The sequence below is a fragment of the Perna viridis genome, chromosome 6 (genome assembly GCF_037379345.1).
Source record: "Perna viridis isolate PV_CMFRI_1.1 ecotype Kerala chromosome 6, ASM3737934v1, whole genome shotgun sequence".
In the NCBI taxonomy this organism is placed as follows: domain Eukaryota; kingdom Metazoa; phylum Mollusca; class Bivalvia; order Mytilida; family Mytilidae; genus Perna; species Perna viridis.
In genome coordinates, this window is record NC_142450.1 from 45,319,927 (window position 1) to 45,342,497 (window position 22,571).

Sequence of the window (22,571 nt, forward strand, 5' to 3'; positions counted from 1 at the left end):
TATAGCAACCACCGGTTTCCATTTATGACATTTTTCATGTAGCCAAAAGTGCGAAACTAAACTAAACTGTGGAGTGCTGGCTGACGTTTAAATGGTTTGTCCATAAACCGAAGAACCCAGAATGCATTTCGGCGTTATTTCTGATATCTCGGATTTATTTTACGCCAACAACGTACAATACCGAGAAGTTGATCAAACAGACGATTGTCACCGGAGTTCGACGGGAACTTACGAATTTCGTTTGTAAACAAATCGTCCCGTAGAAACCAACATGGCGGATATTAGTATGGGATTTTCCCGTAAGGATTTGTTACGCATGATTTAAGCTAATAAGCGACTCGTTTAGGGAGAAGCCGTTTGGCTAAACGAATGAGCAAGTCATTTAAGACAATTTAAACGACGGTAGGTGTTAATAAAGTCGTAGAAAATATTTTTATTCAAATTTTAACAGTATGTTATTTATGTGATGCCGAGTATACACACTGTTCATAGTACTATTCAAACTATCAGATAACTTAACCAGTCTAAACTCGAAGTAAGATATAGTCAGATAAGTTACTAATATGTTCTTACCGAATGTTATTTGATATCTAACGTGCCAACCAGTTATTACTGTGTATCTATATTCTGCAGGAGCTAACAAGAAGTTGAAACTTAAAGCTGAAAAGTCAGTGTAAAAATGATATGAACCCGGGCCATTTTCCTTGTGATTCTGGTGATTCTGACCACAAGCATCCACAATTTCAGAACTTATTCAAATAGTACAAAAGTTTCATTGGGATCTGTAGAAAAAAACACTTAGTGTTACTAAAATTGCAAATTTGTGAAAAATCGGATGGTTGAAAACTACAGAAATTAGTAACAAAAATCGTTGAAAATGCATTTTCGGCATATTTGCTTTAAGTGGGGAATTTCAGAAGTAGCACTTTTACAACCAATAAAGAGTATGGTTTTTGCGTTCTGTGATTTAAGAAGAACACATTTTTTGATAGTGTTAGATGGTTGAAAACACCAAACATATAAACATGACACTTTATATCAGAGCTCATTAGGACATGAATGAAGCAAATCGTACGTTACCCAATAGATCTGATAGTTGTACCAACATTACAGTGTACAGTGAATGTTTTTTGTTCGACCCCGACATAGGCTAATTATTTTCATTTTGTGTCAGCGATACTTATTAATTTCGGTTACAATTTTTCCCTACTTCGTCAATGGACAGTTCGCATTTTCATAATTTCATTTTATAACACCTATTGTACCGGGATTTTCCAATCGGCAAAATATATAATCGATTCGTGACGTATATAATATGCTAATTATAGTTTTAATTTGTGAATACTTTTCTATGAACAAATTGGCCCAAGTCCTTTTACATGATGACCATAATAACAACATAATAATATTTCATAAAACCATTTTTTCCTTTTTACTATGAAAGATTGTGTATTGAATAATTGACAATGATTGTATTAGTTTTTATCCTCATTTGAAGCAATTTTATGAGTTGAACTTTCCCCGAGCTGAAAATTACTCTCTGTAAATAAACTGTACCGGTAAAATCAATGTGGGTGTAATAAACTATACTTACGGCTATATTATGCCGTTTAGGTCGTTACCCCACTCTTTCGAACTACCCGGCCGTCATATTAGTTTCAAGTCGACTGCGGTTCATGCACGTATGAACGATCTGGCAAAGATGTTCTCGACCAATCAAAAAAACGACTACAAGCATGAAATGAAGAATCTTATGATCAGAATTATTTATTAATTAACCATATTTTTTCAATTGAGAAATTTGAACTTTATGATTACAAAGTTCTCAGTCTGGCTCCCCTTTCATGTATCTCGTTTATAAAATAAAACTCAACGTATGGAATTGAGGTGATTGCAGTCGTTTAATAACAAGATAACAAGTGAATGTATGATCGGACGACAATGCTGTTAAACATTACATAATAACTTTGATCAAGTTCCAAGTCTTAATTTTACATAAAGTACAAATACTTTTACGCCGCTTTATGTATAAACAACGTTATTTATAATTGTATAGACAGAAGTTATGAATAGGTGATATAAATATACACGATCATTTTGTACAACCATTAAAGAATTAACAAAGAAGCGTCACAAGACTTATATAAAAAACGTCATGTGAAGGTAGTTAAGTTGTTTTAAACTTTTATCATCAGGTTCAAAGACAGTTTCTTTGGTATTTTTGCATATTCCTTTAAGCCATAATGCTTAAAAGAAATTTAAGTTACGATATTTTAACTGCACGTGTTCTTGAGAAGCAGAAAAGATTTGAAACAGGGAACATGTCTTTTAAACTTGGATATATTAAAGTTAGATTTTAATTCAATTTCCTTTCATAGAGACTGTTTGGATTCCAGTTTAATTTTGAGTAAGTTTAGATAGTTTTTGGTAATTTGTTTACTTTTAAAACACGGAAAGTACAGACACTGAAAGGCGCAATATATATTGCAAACTACAAAGCGAGGAAACAAAAACCAAAAACCCAAGATTTCTTGCTAGATATGAAAGTATTTGTTATCATTGACACAAAGAGTAGTTTGCAAGGGCAACCTTCTTCTACAATAATACTTTTCCTGTGCAGGGGTGGCATACTTTGACTAATTATTTCCATTTTAATACAATATTTCAAATATACCAAAGCACCGTTCTTTTCATGAAATATATATAATATTTCATGAAAAGAACGGTGTGATCAATAATATTATTTAGATCATCAATATCGCTAATGCCAAAAAATTGTCTCTATATATGATTTGGTGGATTTCATAACCACATATTTGTAACAGGCCTTTTACACTTAGCCAGATATTACTACTCTTGCATTTACAAAATAGGTGGAAAATCCTCTCTTTAGTTGCATTTCACAAATTACGCATTTGCGATTTTTTTAATTCCACACTCATACAACAGAGAGTTTGTTGCTAAAATCCTGTGTACTAATTTGAACTGAAAGTTTTTCAAAGAAAAAAATATGTTTCAATCTACTATCACAACAAAGAACATTAAGTAACTGAAATTATACATACAAAAAAAAAAAAAAAACAAAAGCAAATGAGCAACTCGAACTCAACTAAAAACTGGGAGCATGGACCAGACGCACGAGTAGGGTAAGCGTCCTTTGCTTTTCTAGAAACACTCGCCGAGTAGCTCATAAAAAAATCAAGTCTGGGGTAGACAAAAGAGAAGGGGAAAATATGACTCGATAAACAAATAAGTTTTCACGGTGCAGATACACCATAACGAGCCACAAGTTCATGATGGCGACCATAAAACGTCTGTATTGATGACTTCAATCTTGTAGCAACATAAACCTGTTCCAGAAGCCTACCTGTAAGAGTTAGCGATACAAAAAGTCTGCGTAGTTACGGCAAGCTCTGGCATAACGTACGAGTTGTGATATGAACTCCATACGCAGGTGCTGAACTGATGTTGCCACAGATGAGAGTTGACAATTCTAAATGAAAAGTCATCACGTTTGTTGTAAAGTTTTTCCAATAGTTTTCCTTTACCATTGATCTCTAAGTGTAAGTCATGATATTATTGGCTTGTTATGAAAACTAAAAATATTAACAAAAAAATTTAAGTAAAAAGAAATGAACAAATTTGAACTTGTTATAGGAAATGTTAGATTTCTATCTAAATCTGAAATTTTATTCAATATATCTTTATTGTTTGTAAGCAGAAAAAAAAAATTATGATAAAAATATACGTCTTTGGAAGAGCAACCAAGGGAACCAAGATTATAGCGGTAATCAAAAGAACGTAATCCAGGGACAAAGACCAGACATGGAAAACAGACACACACAATAAAGAAAACAAAGCAACTAAAATCATACATACAAAGCAACAAAAGCAAACGAGCAACCCGGACTCCACCAAAAATTTTATTTTTGGATTATTATTGGATTATTTTTGGATTATTATTGGATTATTTTATCAAAGGTTTAAGACTTGATCACTACAATAACTATATTAAGTTTCTTAAGAAAAAAAGTGAATGTATAATAATTATACCTATTTATAAATATATATTGTGATGTCACCCATGGCAATATAAACAGAAGAGGTAGAAAACGAAACATTGCAACAGGGAAGGGCAAGATCACACTGGTTCGAAATGTTTTAAGGGTGATCAAACTATGATTCTTCAGCAAATCATAAAAACGTGGATTCAGAAACCTGAATATTGTTTGCTGAGTTTCGTCTTTGCGTTATTACTATCAAGTCCTATAATCCACTATGACAATGTTTTCGTTTTGAAAAAAAAATTCTTATCTTAAAAGTACTCTGTACCTTAGGTAAAAAATGTAATTAATATGTCACATATTTATCCTATCTCTACTGTTTTAACCGCTGATTGTACCAACCTTGCAATTTTGCAATTTTGTGCTGCCTTGAAGGAAAACCGTAAAGAAAGCGCAATATAAAAAAACCTTGCTTGACCCACCATTCCCAATATCTGTATACCAAGGAAGGACCACAACAGTCATTTCCATATTTCCGGATTTTGCCTTAATATTGTCATTTGTCATATGGACTTCCCCGGACTATTGCCTAGTATTTATCAGTTCGGTAATTTTATGATTCCCTATCTGTTATAAAGAAAAAAATATTTTAGATAAACTATAATTAATGATCGTTTTAAAGCAAAGTATATGTATTTTGTACGTTCCTTGACAGAAATTCCAATAATGATATACATTCAGCTACAGCATTGGCTCCTAAAGTAGGTATCTGATGCCTACCACATTTTTTAAATCAAAAAGATCCTTTGATTCCAGTGCTGCTAATTAGAGGTCACTCCTTGAAACACATGTACAGCGTATCTAAATTTGCAATATATACGATTAGAATTTTCGTATTTTAAATGGACCAAAAGTGTACCATAAAAGAAACTTTAACATAGAACAAAAGCCTATCAATAATTGTAATATGTTTCGCAGTAACCGAAATAAATCATGTTTTACTATATCATATATATCCTTGATATGTAGACAAAACATGCAAACGGACAAATATGTCGAATTAACCTGTACTACTGTCAAAACAGAGCAATTATTATGCACTGCAATAAGCTGAAACTTATTTTTCAACTGCTGTTATATAAATATATGTATTTTTTTGGCAAAACGGAATCAGAATTAAACATTCAAGAAAGTGTATTTAAAGTAAAATAATTCAACAATTTATGAGATGAAAATCAGCAATTTATGTTTGTAAACACTTTATAAATGCGCAGCCATATAAATAAACCATACTAGAACTACTAAGAAATACTAGTGACTAAACATGGGTGTTTTATTTTCACATTTTGTTTATTTTGGGAAGAGTAATCAAGGAAGATTCAGGCGGAAAAGAATGTAATCCAGGGACAAAGACCAGATATGGAAAACAGACACACACAACAAAGAACATAAAAATAATACATACAAAGTAACAAAAGTAAATAAGCAACTCGGACTCCACTAAAAACTGGGAGCATGGACCAGGTTCACCAGTAGGATAAAGGTCCTTTGCTTCTCTAGAAACACCCGCCGAGTTGATCATACATAAAGTCAAGTCCGGGAAGACGAAAGAGGAAAGGAAAACTAGGACACATTGAACAAATCAGTTTTCATGGTGCACATAAATACCCCGTAACGAAGAAAGTGAAAAAGAAATAAAACGCGTTAGGGTACCAGAAATAATACATAATTTGATATATTGTCACATTGGGCCATTCAACCCTTTGACTTTCCAAGATAAACAAGAATGGGTCATCAAATCTTTAATTTATAGAAGGCAAATGTCAATAAAATTGATAATAATTAAACGATAATTGGTTGTAAAGAGTGAATTACCAACATGTGATTTTGAGTGCCGAAGAGCGCCAATACTTAACGAGTGCGCAAAAATTTTTACCGTGCAGGCGGTAAATCTCTAAATGTTTTGAACAAGAGAAATGTTTGGTATTCACTATATAAAATTTGATTCGTATTTTAATTACTAAGATGTTTTCAATAATTTGTTTTACATGTAATATGATTTTAAAAGTAAAATGCGTTTTGATTGGGGCAGTAATTTCGTGTATCATACGCACAAAACTTTATCATGTGACTGTGATGCCATTAATGTTACGTGATGATATACTGTTTAAATATGTAAATATACTTAAATCAAGTTATTAAAAATAACAGTTATATTTATTTGGTAAATTTAAAACAACTTTAATGCATACATGAATAATAGGCCCTCATATTTTATTAAAAGAAAAAAAAAACTAACAACACCATACTCATAATTTGCATAGATCTAAACGATATTGCTCGAGGTGATTGTATAGTATTTCAGCATTCTGTGGAAAGAAATCATAAACATTGCAGTCGTAGGATTAGAGTTGTTATAAGGTTCCTCTAAAGATTATACCCATATTTTTCTGTAAATATGATTCAACTTTAATATTACAAATAGACAACAGGAAGTGATACAAAAATAACACTAATTTGTTTTATTTTAGACAAAAGGTTAATCACCAATACGTTCTATATATTTGGACAACAATGTTTTGATAAAATAATATCTCCTTGCGTAACTTCCTAGTTCTATTATCATCAAACAACAAAAACAAAGTAAGACAAGACATAATAATAAATGACAGTTTAAAGTTGATATTTTAATTATTAAAATAATCGACACTACAAAGAGTATCTTATGACAGATTTTAATCATAATTATATACCAAATCAGAAAATTCCTTATGCCAAGCTATAAATAGCGTGTCATAGTTTAAACTGTTCATATTTTCGTTATAAGAGAAATGTGCGGGCATTTAAAATATTCGCGTATGATAATAATTTATATTTAAACAAAAGAAAAGTTTCTTTTACTAATTGTGCATTTTACATGACAATTAAGATGATGAGAAGAACTTTATCCGTGGTTACCGTACTTACCGTTGTTTCCGTTATTTATACCGTGGACGAGAACACGTACGATTCCAGACTCAGTCAACAGAACAGATTTAAAATGTCCAGTAACATGCAATTCTTATAGGTGGGGTTCCCGCCATGATTGTTGTGCATGTTATTCCTTTCCTGCTTGGCAGTTAGACGTTCAGTCCCGAGTGCTAGATATTGAGTATATAAGACGTGACGTAACAACACATATAACAAATGGAACTAAATTAAAATCTAAACTGCTTCACACATTTGGATTTCTATCTAGAATACCAAAAAATGTATGTAATTTTAACATTGTTGTGATCGATTTAAAGCATAATTATATTGATGATATTGGGAACATTTCATGTCTTTCGAATTTGGATACGTTAGATTTAGGTTTCAACTCGATTTCCTTTATTAGAAGGAGTTTAATTCCAAACATACCGCTTTTGCGTGTCTTAAATCTTAACAACAACAATATAAATGCAATTGAACCTTTTACGTTAGCTGGAAGTAATATTGCGATATTTAGAGTCGACCTCAGTTACAATTACTAAATTAGATATAAGCAATGCCGTTCCGGAACACAATTTTTGTAAATATGATTTCGGGCGCAATCATATTGATGAAATCACAAATAACGGAAATTTCGAACTTAATGTAACTAAAACTTACCATGGAGATTTGTGAATTTAGATTATAATAACATAACAAAATTCATTGCTTGGAAAGATATCGGAATTGATGACATTAGAACAATTGGAAAAGTGTGGGATTTTGGGTGGTCAGTAAAAGGTATGAAACCGGACTGTGATTGTCTGATGGAACCGTACCTTGAGCTAACAGAGTTTGCTCTCAGTAAGATATGGAGAAATCATTATGATGTCACTTGCTGGAATCCTCCTGAATTTCGAGGACTTTCTATTGTAAATCATTTCATAAAAGGTAATCGCCTTGACCAACTGATATGCAATGTATCCACATCAGAACAATGTCCAAGATATTGTCATTCTTATAAGCAGCCAAAGCATGGCAGGACGGTTGTTAATTATACTGATGCTGGTTTAACTGCTTTATCGGACTACTTACCCGGTGGAGGTAACCTTACACTTATTTTCAAAGGCAATAAAATCAGTTATTTTGAGGACCGTGAATACTTTAAAAGGGTTTTTTTCCGTAGACATTTCTAATAACTCGTTGCAAAATATCTCTGAAAAAGCCTTTCATAATATGAAATATGATGTTGTACTTGACTTATCTGATAATCAAATTATTGAATTACCTCATTCTTTCCAGACTTTTGACCCCTGTTCGATACCTATAGGTAAACTAACTATGCCATGTGATTGTGGCCATATCTGGCTTTCGGATTGGATAAAAAATAACAATGCCGATGAATGTAGTAATGTAAGTGAAATTGTCTGTGTGATCGAAGGAAATTCACTTTCCGCAGCCAGTATCGACTGGAGTACATTTTGTGACGAACAAAATAGTTCGTTCTTAAACATTTTACTCCCTGTTCTCTTCACAGTTGTTATTGGTCTTGCTTTATCATTATGTGTGTTTCGTTATGAAATACTCATTCTGACTCACAATTTAAGAAAGAAAGAGGAATTATGCAAAAATATATCAAACAGTAGAACATGACGTATTTATATCATTGAACGAAAACAATGATAAGATACGTCAATGGGTCATTCGATTCCTTGACAAATCCTTACGTTTAACTAGATATAAAACGTTCATTCATTGTCGAGACGAATCAGTAGGAGTTAACAGGGAAGAGGCTTTGATAAGTAAAATTCATTGCAGCAAAAACTACATTATTATTCTATGTGAGAAATATTCGACCTCAAAGGCACATTGTACGACAATTGAATGGAAACTTATTTGGAATAGTTTTCGTGAAAATACAGACAAGCAAATTATCATTTTAAATTTTGACCAAATGGATTCTTGTGATGTTGAAGATACAAGACTTAGAGCGTTTTTGTGTGTTGGATTAGACATTGACTTTTCAAACAGAAACCATCAACTGCTAAAGAGTGTAAAAAAGAGACTTGGAGATCCACTACACACATTGACTAGAATAGGCAATAGAAGATCTGGAAATATGGCGATGGGGTTCTATAGAAATGACCTAGTTAGAATTGAAATTTAAACCTATTTGGTCATCTTCAAAAGTAGAAGTCAATTTACAATAATTTTTTTGTCAAAGTCTGAATGCTACGTCAATAACCAGGATTAGCATACAAAAAACAACTGATAATTTCAAAATTGGAAGTGGGAAAAAATAGATAATTACTTAAATCTTACTGCTATACTTTAAGATAAGAAGATCTCAAAATAAGTAAGTTGATAAATGATCATGTTGGTTTATATCTGATAATATCTGTCTAATTTATTTCCGTATTTAGTAAGTAAGACAATTAATTTTATTTAATTCCAATTAAAAGTTTTCAAAACTGTTTTTTCTCACTAAATTGAGAGAAAACATGTATATGTTCAAAGCCAAAAATGTCACATATAGTTATCAAATATCGCTATATTCATATAATCACTGTCGTAGAGTTGTTCATTCATCATTTCTAGTGTTGGCAGGAGTTTGTTGTATCTTTTTTTTCTTTTGCAGCAGAAAAATAAGAATTTGAAAAAAAAAGTGAGTCTTGACCTATTATAACGATGACCGACAATGAACTTAACATGTTTGCGTTAATCAAATGTTTTTTTTTTTTTATAAGAAATGGATATGTTTATGCTGAAAATGATAATAGAAAGTTCTAATTATACTTTTTTTCTAAAAAAAAAATAACAGTCGATGGTAGAAATGGAATTTATGATATAACGTTTTGGTCACATTAATGATATGGTTTAAGTGTATATACATATGATTATCATATGTATTAAATAAAATATGATGAAAACACGAGTATCAATTGAAAGCATATTATATAAATGAAACATTAGATTTAATAAAAGTACGGTAAGCGTCCTCTGGTTTTCTAGAAGCACAATCCGAGTTGTTAATAAAGTGTCATGTTTGGGGTAGCGAAAGGAGAAAAGGAAAACTATGACACGGTGAAATTCACACAATAGATTGGTCACACGTATTTTTATGACAATGTGTTAACTTTAGGACTCTGTACGGATGATATTTGATTATTGCCTTTCCCTACCAATAAAGTCGATGTAAATGATACAAGTATGAGACTTACATGTGAAATATGCAGTTAACTAGGTGAATCATACCCATGTTAGTGTATTTAATAACAAGTAATTACTTTTTAAAGTTACTTACAACAACTGTGCCCATTCAATCAATCTGAGTCAACGTTCATGGTAACCTCTAATTTATTCAGATCAGATATAAAATGAGCAGGTGCACAATGGCATTGCTTTTTTAAAATAAAAATCTATCAGTTTGTTTTGAGAACTTTAAGGATACAAAAGTGTGATGGACAAATGGAACGAAGGTCGGAAGGACATCAAAAAAGAGAAGGGCATACATATTTGAATTGTTATACTTTATCTCATGTAGCTGTTGAAATATCCTGTAACAAACTTATCTTCGCAACTTTGGCGAGCAAAAATACTCGAAAAATATATCTCCGTACATAAGCGTGTATGTCGCGAAAATAAATAGTGGCAACATCGAATTTTGAACACGGCACGCAAATATATGTATCTACAAACTTTAATTGTTAATCTTTCTCAAATATAGGCAATTGTTAAAAGGAAAGTCCATATTACAAATGACAAAAGCAGGGTAAAATCCGGAAAGTTAGAAACTACTCAAATGGTCCTGACTTCATAAAGACATTTTAAAATGAAAGATTTCTAAAATGAGGTTTAAATAGCCCATAACCTCCCGCTTCCATTACGGTTCATATTTTTTTGGTAAATTTCAACATAAATGGGCAGCATAAAATTGCTACCGATCAGTCAAAATCTGTCTGTAAAATATGTACTCTATATAATAATAAAAGAAAATATGAACAATATACAATGTTTTTATTGAAAGTAAAAAAAAATTGAAAAAAATATAATGCCCCTTCTATTCTTTTGTTAAAAAAGTTTTGTAACGTGTTAATTGGATGTTCTTGTAATCATGAAAATCTACATGTCCATGACGACAAACTATACGAATGTAAACAATAGTAATTATTCTTCAACAATAAGGCAGACAAACTGTAATTTGTATTGGCATTTAATCATTTATCAATGTAAACACAATATTTGTTCAGGCACAATAACATAACAGTCATTATCAAATATATATACATTAGGGTAATAACAAAATTACGGAACACCAATCCGACCCATCTAAAGTTCTTAGACAAGGTGTCCCACAGAGAGAACACTCCCGTCTACCTTATTTATCCTTTATATAAATCTTACTCTAGAGCCACCAAAATATGTACATACAGCCCTTTACGCAGACGATATTGTTCCTAGATGCTCAGAGGAATATACTACTACAGCAAAATACAGAATAAAAACTGCTCTACAAAAGGTATTTACATAGGCAGAGCAATGGTGTGTTACAATCAACAAAGAAAAAAAAAACAACTGGAACTTTATTCCCACTCTCATTATAAGAAAATTGGCAGGAACGAATTGGGGTGAATATGAAAACATCATCTCGAATATGGATCCAGTTCACGCATGACGGCAGCAAAAACCCACCTCCAGACCTTGGACAATGTCAGAACCAAGCATTATGAATCATCACAGGTGCCACGAAGTCAACCCCAATACAGAGTATAGAGGAGATAACGAACATACCTCCGCTAAGTAAGAGAAGGGAGTGCAAAGCGATGATACAAGCCACAAAGTATCAATATATCAAAGATCATACAATGAATACTAGTCTAAAACAACTTTCATCAGATTGAAAATATCAAGTTTTGCATTAGAAACCGAGGCTTTACAGAGAGAACACCAATAAACTTTACATAGAGAACACCAATAAACAATAAACTAAAATAGGTCAAACCCATAGCTTTCGCTATAAATGACAAACACTTCTGCAAGTAAACTGAGAAATGAGAGCATTAAGACATCAGTGCCAAACATCCTGTCCTGTCGAAAGATGAACAGTCTAACATTGCTAAGAAAACTCTTGCTATGATCATGCTGAAAGAACAGTACCCTCCTGAATTTGTTTCATTACAGATGACCTCTCTGCATTACAAGCCTTGAAAACAATAAGCTTCCATTACTAGAACAGTCACTATTCAAATTTCAAAGCTGCATGACTGCGCTTCTAAAAATCCCATTTCACAATGGAGTTTTTGATAATAAACAAGCTGACATTCTAGCAAAACATGGTGCAAGACAACAACAGAAGGAAATTCCAGTCTGCCTTGTAGAGAAGAAGGTCATAATCAAATATTTATGCTGTAAACCAAAACAGTTACCATCATCTGTCATGGTCTGTACACACTGACATCTTCAGACTGAGGACAGGCATCAATAGACTAAATAATCATCTGAACAGAGTGATGTAACTAGTACAATCCCTAATATGTCCCTATGTTCAGGCAGAACAAGATACAACATATATTCTACAGAAATTCAAGAACCATCAGGCATTGAAACAACAGATATGGCAATTACCAACGACTATCCAGGAAAAACTATTTAGATCAGTGGATGACTTACCGAAGACAGCCAGATTTGCAGAGGAAGCAAAAATCCAAGTGCAAAGGCGAACGAAAAGCAGAAGATGATTCTGATTCATACTCAAGTCATGTCCAAATTAAATCTGACAAAAAAGATATTACATCACCGGTGTAGCAGGTATCGCAATGATGAGGCATTTATAATGAAATGTTGGCTTCAATATATGTTATAACGCACAAACCTTCCTCTTCCATTGCGGCGTGAATATAACTGTGGTGATTTAATAGCATTTACAGTTTGCATGATGTAGAGTCATAATCAGTATTCAGTGGTACAAAGATAAAACATTTTTGGCAACAAATTTTGACATGGCCATGGGTCACCAAGAAACAGTATAACTTCAAACTACATGCAATCAATCTTTCTTTCTACTTCCTAATAAACCAATTCCCAAAATTTATGACGAAGACTTTGCTACAGAATGATTGTTTTTTAAATTAATCAAGTGGGAAGCACCTAATCTATTTTTTATCAAGTGAACAAAAGAAAATAATCATTGCTTGAACATGTGAAATACGTAATTCCAAATAGATTTTGTCTGACTTGCCATACACTTTACCATAAGCCAGCAATATGTCATTCTATTTTCTGCAAGTATCATCTCGTTATCATTGAGTATCTTTTCATGAAAGTAGTTTTCTTGCAATTTAGGCATGTGTCGACGAACGTAAAAAAGGCTAAATGAAATATACAAATGAAAGTCCCATGTTTTAACGGATTCGAATATATACTTGTATGTACAATTAAACGTTATTTACAAATTGATGAAATGATTCTTGAGAAACTGATTAAATTTCGTAAATTCAGTATATATTCTAGTTATAGTGTTATGGTAAAGGGAGATGTGTGTTTTTGTTTTAGATTCTCAAAATCTGCCTCCGTCTTGAAATAGTAATCAAGGGAATCAATATTCTAGCGGAAATCAAAAGAATGCAATCCAGGGACAAAGACCAGACATGGAAAATAGACGAACACAACAAAGAACAGAAAGTAACTTAAATAATACATACAAAGTAACAAAAGTAAATGAGCAACTTGGACTTCAATAAAAACTAGGAGCATGGACCAGGCGCAACGGCACCGGTAGGGTAAGAGGCCTATTCTTTTCTAAAAGCACCCGCCGAGTTGCTCATAAATAGTCAAGTCCGGGATAGACGAAAGAGAAAACGAAAACTATGACAAGTTGAACAAATCAGTTTTCATGGTGCAGATGGATACGCCGAAACAATCCACGAGTTCATTACGACGACTATAAAATGATGACCTCAATCTTGTAGCAGCATAACACTGTTCTAGAGGAGCCTTATTTTAAGAATTCTAGTGCGATACAAAAAGTCTGCATAGTTATGGCAAACTCTGCCATAACGTATGAGTTGTGATATGAACACTCCATACGCAGGTGCTGAAGGGATGTTGCCACAGATGAAAGGAAAGTTGACAATTCTGAATGAAAAGTCATCACGTTTGTCGTAAAGTTTGGTCAACAGTTTTCCTTTACCCTCAATCTCTAAGTGTAAGTCAATATATGAAGTCTTTGACAGAGAGACCAAAAGAGAATATCACCGATTTATGGTTTTCCACTATCTCTTCTTTGGAGAGTGTAGTAGCAGTATAGGTCTTATCTCTGCTATTATTTTCAATGACTACCTCTGATAATAAACATTGGATATAATACGTCATGAAGAAATTAACAATGTTATTTTGGGCTTTGTCTGCTGGTACGACAACATATTTGTCATGTAAAGTAGACTTAGGAGTCTTTGAAAACTGATGTAGCATTGACACTTATTTCCCAGCTTCAAACTTTCACACGTTTTACGGCCTTTACCCACTCTGAGTTAGAATCGATGTCTTATTGTTCTCGTTTTATCCATGTTCTTGCGTAGTCCTCCACGGCATCCATAAAAAAACTTTAAATTTATAATTCCAAATTATGGAGCATATTTCACGGTACTTTGGACTTTTAGAAAGGACCTTACGCGGAAATTCGTTTTCGAATAAATCTCCGTGACCTAAAGGACCATATTTGAATGGAGAGTTTTGGCAAAACAGTCAGGTGGAAAAAATGCAAAAGTTACAGTATACGAATATGAAATAATCGGCATGAATTTGTCCTTGAAATACTGGGGAATTATTCATGAATAAATGATCTTTTTTTTCTTCATCTTGGACTTTTACACAAACTGGTTTAAAAAGTCTATGGAAACCAATATCCACAATGATGGCAACAAGTCTGTATAATTATGAGGTAGGTTCAGAAACAGGAGTGTCAAGACTTGTTTTGTAAAGGGAGTGAAGTAGAGTGAGAGTTTAGAACAGAGGTTAGTTCGAATGTCCAAGATGTTTTTGTATGAAAGTTATAGTCGCAGTAGTTGCTATAGTCGTGATTTTTTATCCGATATTTGTCAAATAAATTCATCACATTTATGTTATTGTTATATTGGCTAGAAAAGTTTCCTGTACTTTTGATGTTGTCATTGCAGACGTAAGGTATTGCAGTATCTGGTCTGCGTATACAGTATTCCTCACTTTCCATACGATAACTTTTACTTAGAACAGGACTGTTGGTTTATTTTTTTTTTCAGAAATACAAACTCTCATAAAGAGAACTGAGTGATCCTGTTGATTAAAATTTGATAAACTGTAAAGATGAAAAGAATAAAATAAATTTTGATAAGAATTAAAATTAGCGTGTAGCCATGTTCGAAATAAAACTTAGTAGCCTGGTACGTAATGTATGAACTATCGAGTATTTTTCAAACCTTTTTGTCATAATGTTTGCTATTAATGGTTTGAACCTATTCTTGGAACGACCACCTTTATATTCAAGTGCAAAATTTGAAAAGCACAATTGCATTCGTAGGCTGTAATGAAAATGTATGCATTTTTTCTGCATTTTACAACACATAATTTGTAGCTAAATCACTGAAAAGCTTAAAATTGAAACACTTATTTCTATAGTAAAAATTTACGAACAAAACATGGCCGGTATATTTTTTAAAAAAAGTAAAAACAAATGTCGACGTATAAACAGACTTAGTTTCATCTCTGGTTTGTCCCCGTTGACTTCCATGTTTACAAAAAAGTAGCACGGTAGGTTCGATTGATTTTAACACAGTGCATATGCCCTCAGATTCTATGATCAAGTTTTGCATCAGTAGGATTGTTTAAAATAACATTTTATGCGATCGCTATGATCGAGAGTTGGTGTCGGGCGATGTAACCACAATATCTGAAACCACCATTTGTATGAAAGGCATAAAATAAGAAATGTTGCTTTAAGTAATATTCAAAATCAAGGGAATACAGCCAAATACACTAAACCTAGATTTAAACAACTGCAATTTTACAGATAAAACAGGCTCTACTGACACTTAGAACATAAACAATTGTAATGTTTAAAGCATTACGAAACAATTTAAAAACAACCACGTACAAATGTAATGAAAAAAAAAACACAACAAACATTGTTTATCCCCATGAATAAGTAATGAAACCTTGCGTCTAAAATTCATTATATATTTCTTAAAATAATTTGGTCACCTTTTTTCTTTAATTGGTTCATCGTAGGCAGTATATATAAATGTTGTTCAAAACAAATTAAATTATACATTAGCTATTGATGACAGATGGCGTGATAACTTGTATTAATGGATTATAAGTCTGAATGAGTATAACTAATAGTCTCAGGACAATTGTGATCAAACGCTTATATCTCTACTTAGCTTCTTTTCCGAATACAATTTCCTTTTTGCCAAGAATTTAAGAGATCACGCTTATGTAAACAATTACACAATTGACCAAAAGTTGTGGGCCATTAAGTTTTAAAACAAAATGTCAATTTTATTCAAATGTCATTATGTCATAAATAAATGTAAACTGCCTTTGACATTTTAAGTGGAAATATCATAATTCTATTCCAAAATTTAACGACAGGTAATGAAATTCTACTTTAAAAAATATGCATAACTGAAAAAAACGCAAATGTCAAAAGGTGTTCAGTAATTAAAGCAGGATGTAAACATATTGAAATATTCTTAAATTGAAAGGAAAGTGAAACCTAGCCTGTATTAAACAGATAAAAAAGCTCTTTAGTTATTCAACAATGACAGTTCTAGTCAACGTTCTGTCACGGAGGTCTATAAAGTCAATTTCAAGCAATGGTATCATTAACCACTTCCGGGTCAAATGGCCACCCCCCTATGTAGTACCAAAAACACACTGAACCTAGACATATACATTGTAAGTGCATTATTTGTGTGTATTATGATTAAAAGTAGTCAAAACGAAGCTGAGAATGTGTACTTTAAAATCATATATGTAATTAACTACAAAAGTGTATGAATATTGTTTACATGTGTGAGTAATTTGCCTCCATGCTGTCAGTTAGCAGAAAAGGTAAAAATGTGGATTTTCAGTATTATTTATTCAAGTAAATTTTGTGAATTTTAGCATAATGATTTTGGAAGCCTTATTTTCCAAGCTTCGCAACGGTATGCAACTTTAAGATGTCATTTCTCCTGGGAATTCACAGTAAGACTTTGAAAATTACTTTTCTAACATGTAAAGTAATGGAAGTTAGAAGTGGTTAGTGAGACCAATGCCTGCCACAAGAAAGCAATTTTCTAAGAAGACGCATCATTGATTATTCGTGGTATGAGATAGTTATATCGGAAGCGTAGTTGTAACAATTTAATCAAGGTTTAAAATTTGAAAGATGTTTGCTATACAGTAATCACGGGAACCAAGGTTATAGCGATAATCAAAAGAATGTTAGCCATTTTTATCCGATTTTGGACCCCTCTGGTTGTATCAATTTTATAGCATTAATATTTTTTGTCCAGTGACCCACACTTTTCTTTTCATTATTTCATTAAACACACCTTAGATGTTATTTATATTTTTTTTTTATTAAATCCTAGTTATTTCTTCAGTGGTTTTATAAATAAAACCTACTGAGATAAAACCTTTAGAAAATCTAGAGAAATGTTTTCCCCGCCAAAATATTTCAAATGCTTATATATCAAAAACAAGCAAATGGACCCATCTATTTTTCTTCTTATATTGTTCTACATGTAGCATGAAAGATTTCATAACCTTTGAAATCCTTGTTATTCATAAGTAGGCAGGCAACATCCGAACGCTTTTCGCTCGTATTTAAAATTAGCTGAAATGGTTTTAAACATGTTTTACGTTCCTGTTTTTTTTTGTGTTTTGGGACTGTAGTTTGTATTGTTCAAATAACGATATACATGTATTTATATCTTTTATTCTGATTATTCTATGGTTATGATATGGAAGTTCAATTGTTTTAATTATCCTTTAAAATACTGGGATAGGTAATCGAAAATTACAATATTAACTCGATATTTCCAGAAAGTCGATATTTTAACTTCAAAATTGATAATTCCAATATTTAATTCAATAAATCCTATGTAATTCCTAAATTACATCACGACAAAAGTTTTATGGTCGTCATCATGAATTCGTGGATCGTGACGGTGTATCCATGTGCACCATAGAAACTGATTTGTTCATAGCTTTCGTCTTACCCGGACTGGACTTTTTATGAGCAACTCGGCGGGGGTTTCTAGAAAAGCAGGGGACGCTTACCCTACCGGTGTAATTGGTCCAAGCTCCCATCTTTTATTGGAGTCCGAGTTTATCATTTTTTTTTACTTTGTATGAATTATTATTGTTACTTTATGTTTTTGTTGTGTTTGTATATTTTCCATATCTGGTCTTTATCCCTGGATTGCATTCTTTTCATCTTCCAAATATACAGAGGAAGATGTTTACAAAATGCTGGAAGTTTTAATCGACAACATATTTGTCCAGTGTGGTGGTCTTGTTTGTAACAAAAGGTCGGTATTCCAATGGGAACAAATTGTGCTCCTTTCCTTGCTGACTTATTCCTTCACTCTAATGAGGCTGACTTTATAGCTGATCTGATCAGAAAGAAAGAATATCGTTTGGCTAGATCCTTTAATCTCAGTTTCCGCTATATAGATGACGTATTATCTTTAAACAATACTAATTTCGGGGATTTGATACATCGCATCTACCCAACAGAACTCATCACAACTCATACGTTAGGCCAGAGCTTGCCGAAACTACGCAGCCTTTTTGCATTGCGCTAGAATTCTAACAAATAGGCTTCTGGAACAGGGTTATGTTGCTACAATATTGAAGTCATCACTACAGAATTTTTATTATCGTCATCATGAACTCGTGGATTGTTATGGTATTTCCATCAGCACCATGAAAACTGATTTATTCAACGGGTCATAGTTTTCCTTTGCTCGTTTGTCTACCCCGGACTTGACTTTTTATGAGCAACTCGGCGGGTGTTTCTAGAAAAGCAGAGGACGCTTACCCTACCGGTGCACCTGGTCCATGCTCCCAGTTTATAGTGGAGTCCCAGTTGCTCATTTGCTTTGTTACTTTGTATGTATGATTTTAGTTACTTTATGTTCTTTGTTGTGTATGTCTGTTTTCCATCCCTGGATTATATTCTTTTGATTACCGATATAACATTGGTTCCCTTGATTACTCTTTTGATTTCCGCTAGAATCTTGAATTGCTTCTACCATTGATATAATAAAGATGAAAGTGCTACATATATTTTTAAAAAATTGCATCAGTCATTATTTTATTATTATAAATAAATAAGTTCAGAGAAATAAATTTCTAAGTCTAAGTGTTACTAATGTGAAGTAATGTTAATGTTTCTTTCACATGTAAATATCTGGATGAAAACTAAATACTTTTTATGTAATTTCATAAACTTTGATTTTATTCTTATTTTTTTACTATGCACTTCTTCTTGAAATCAATTTTATTAGTTTCCTCAACATCACTTGTTTGAAAATATGAACAAGTCCCTGTTTTGACTAAATGGTCAGTGTTCCTTTGCCCATAAATAACTGTGAAAATGAAGGATGATAACAAAACTACCGAACTGATTAACTATAGGCAATAGTCAAAAATTCAAGGTAAAAGCCTGAAAATTTGAAACCACCGCAATGATTCTGACTTGTTACAGTCATTTCAGATGAAATTGGTGGGTATTAGTATAAAAAACAATAATTTTCAATTCTGTTACATTTTATTATTTATTTTACATTTCCTGCTACTTTATAAGGTAAACTGTCTAAACTTTACTTTAACAAAATTAACACGAGTTTGGGTCCCAGAGGATGGGAATATCCTTACATGCCAAACAAAATTAACATGAGTTTGTGTTCCAGAGGATGGGAATGTCCTTACACGTCAAACAAAATTACCACGAGTTTGTGTCCCAGAGGATGGGAATGTCCTTACATGTAAAACAAAATTAACACGAGTTTGTGTCCCAGAGGATGGGAATGTCCTTACATGTCAAACAAAATTAACACGAGTTTGGGTCCCAGAGGATGGGAATGTCATTACATGTCAAATAAAATTAACACGAGTTTGTGTTCCAGAGGATGGGAATGTCCTTACATGTCAAACAAAATTAACACGCGTTTTGGTCCATGAGGATGGAATATCATCACATGTCAAACACAATTAACACGAGTTTGTGTCCCAGAGGATGGGAATATCCTTACACGTCAAACAAAATTACCACGAGTTTGTGTCCCAGAGGATGGGAATGTCCTTACATGTAAAACAAAATTAACACGAGTTTGGGTCCCAGAGGATGGGAATGTCCTTACATGTCAAACAAAATTAACACGAGTTTGGGTCCCAGAGGATGGGAATGTCATTACATGTCAAAGAAAATTAACACGCGTTTGTGTCCCAGAGGATGGGAATGTCATTACATGTCAAACAAAATTAACACGAGTTTGTGTCCCTGAGAATGGGAATGTCTTTACATGTAAAACACAATTAACACGAGTCTGTGTCCCAGAGGATGGGAATGTCCTTACATGTCAAACAAAATTAACACGAGTTTTGGTCCATGAGGATGGAATATCATCACATGTCAAACAAAATTAACACAAGTTTAGTCCTAGAACATGGGAATGTTCTTACATGTCAAACAAAATTAACACGAGTTTGTGTCCCAGAGGATGGGAATATCCTTACATGTCAAACAAAATTAACACGAGTTTGGATGTTGGATCCCAGATGATGGGAATGTCCTAACACGTCAAACAAAATTAACACCAGTTTGGGTCCATGAGAATGGAATGTCATTACTTGTCAAACAAAGTTAACACGAGTCTGTGACTCAGAGGATGGGAATGTCCTTATATGTAAAATAAAATTACCATGAGTTTGTGTCCCTGAGGATGGAAATGACTTTACATGTAAAACAAAATTAACACGAGTTTGGGTCCCTGAGGATGGGAATGTCCTTACCTGTCAAATAAAATGAACACGTGTTTGTGTCCCAGAGGATGGGAATATCCTTACATGTCAAACATTACAAATAACAGATGATTCATATATCCTAAATAATCCTAGTTTTTGTAAATATTTCTTTTACATTCACCCTAAAGCGAATTTATAATTGAAGACCAAATCAACAAATCGAAGTCACATGAATATACATTACTTTGTAGTAACTTTCTAAATGCTCCATGGATTTTTCGTTTTTCAGTGCATTTGCATTTTTCCCAGAATTAGACCTATTTTTAAGTTGTTCCACTTATATTAAAACTTCAACGACTCTTAAGAAGGTTAAATCATCATTATGAAGTTTAATGCTTCAATTATGATTTTTTAAACTGTATTTTCCATTTGTGTTTTACGTTCATATTGTGCTCATGTAGATATAGTTAGTGCGTGTTTTATTTTAACGCATAAGAATATTTCAGATAATAACACCTGCTTCCATGGTGTTCAAGAACGTCGTCTAATTGTATAACCCTAGGCACACAGACAGGTACTTAGTCATTATTATATTATTTATGGAATGATTAAGCATTTACAATGCTGGAATTTTTTATCGACAACATATTTGTCCAGTATGGTGGACACGTTTTACAAGAAAAATTCGGCATTGCAATATTCCTTCTATCTTATGACTGATTGATTGTTGAGGTTTAACGCCTGAGCAGCAATATGTAGTTATATTCAGGCAATGAACATGAAATAGATAATAAAATGAACATGAAATGATGATGATGATGAAATGAAAAATTGAATGGGACATACGGATAATAGGATCGACGAATTTTGATTACAACTAGAAAAAGGGAGGGATGGGTAGGGTCGGGAAATTTAGCCTCCTGTGGCGGAGCGCAAAGGCTCCTACTTCTATCGAATACCACGGCAGAGTTCTTTATCATGCAAGGAACGTGGCATCTTTCCCAACACGGTGCACCACTATGGTTTGCGGTCAGGTTTTCCGTATTATATCCTGACAACCCAAGCATGTAACACGCCAGGGGAAACCCATTTCACCATCTGAGGCACACCATCCAGTTGCTCTCAGTGCAGTTTGAGCACTATTTAGTCGCCTTTTACGACAAGCTTAGTGCTGCTGTGGGCCTATTCTTTTGACATCCGGACCAGCACGGGCCCTTCAATCTTATGAGACTGTATTTATAGCTGATCTGATCCAAATAAGGAATAACTTTTAGCTAGGTCCTTTAATCTCAGTTTCTGATATATAGATGACGTATTATCGTTAAACATTCCTAGTTAAGGGATCGCATATACTTCATAGAACTTGAGATAAGGAATACTACAGACACTGTAAAGTCTGCCCATATCTTGACATACTCTTAGAGATCGACGGAAAAGGAAAACTATTAACCAAATCCTACGACAATCGCGATGATCTTTCATTCCGTACTGTCAACTTGTCTGTCATCAACAACAGATGTTTCACATGGACTGCACATATTGTCATATTACTAAATAAGAAAATACAGACGAGATTAAATGCTAAATATACTTATAATATTTTGTTTGAATTATTTACAATAG

General features: G+C 33.1%; 1 pseudogene; it reads left to right on the plus strand.

Annotated features, from left to right (window-relative positions):
* Positions 1 to 6,076: 6,076 nt before the first annotated feature.
* Positions 6,077 to 11,017, plus strand: LOC148615233 (uncharacterized; annotated as a pseudogene).
* Positions 11,018 to 22,571: the final 11,554 nt, after the last annotated feature.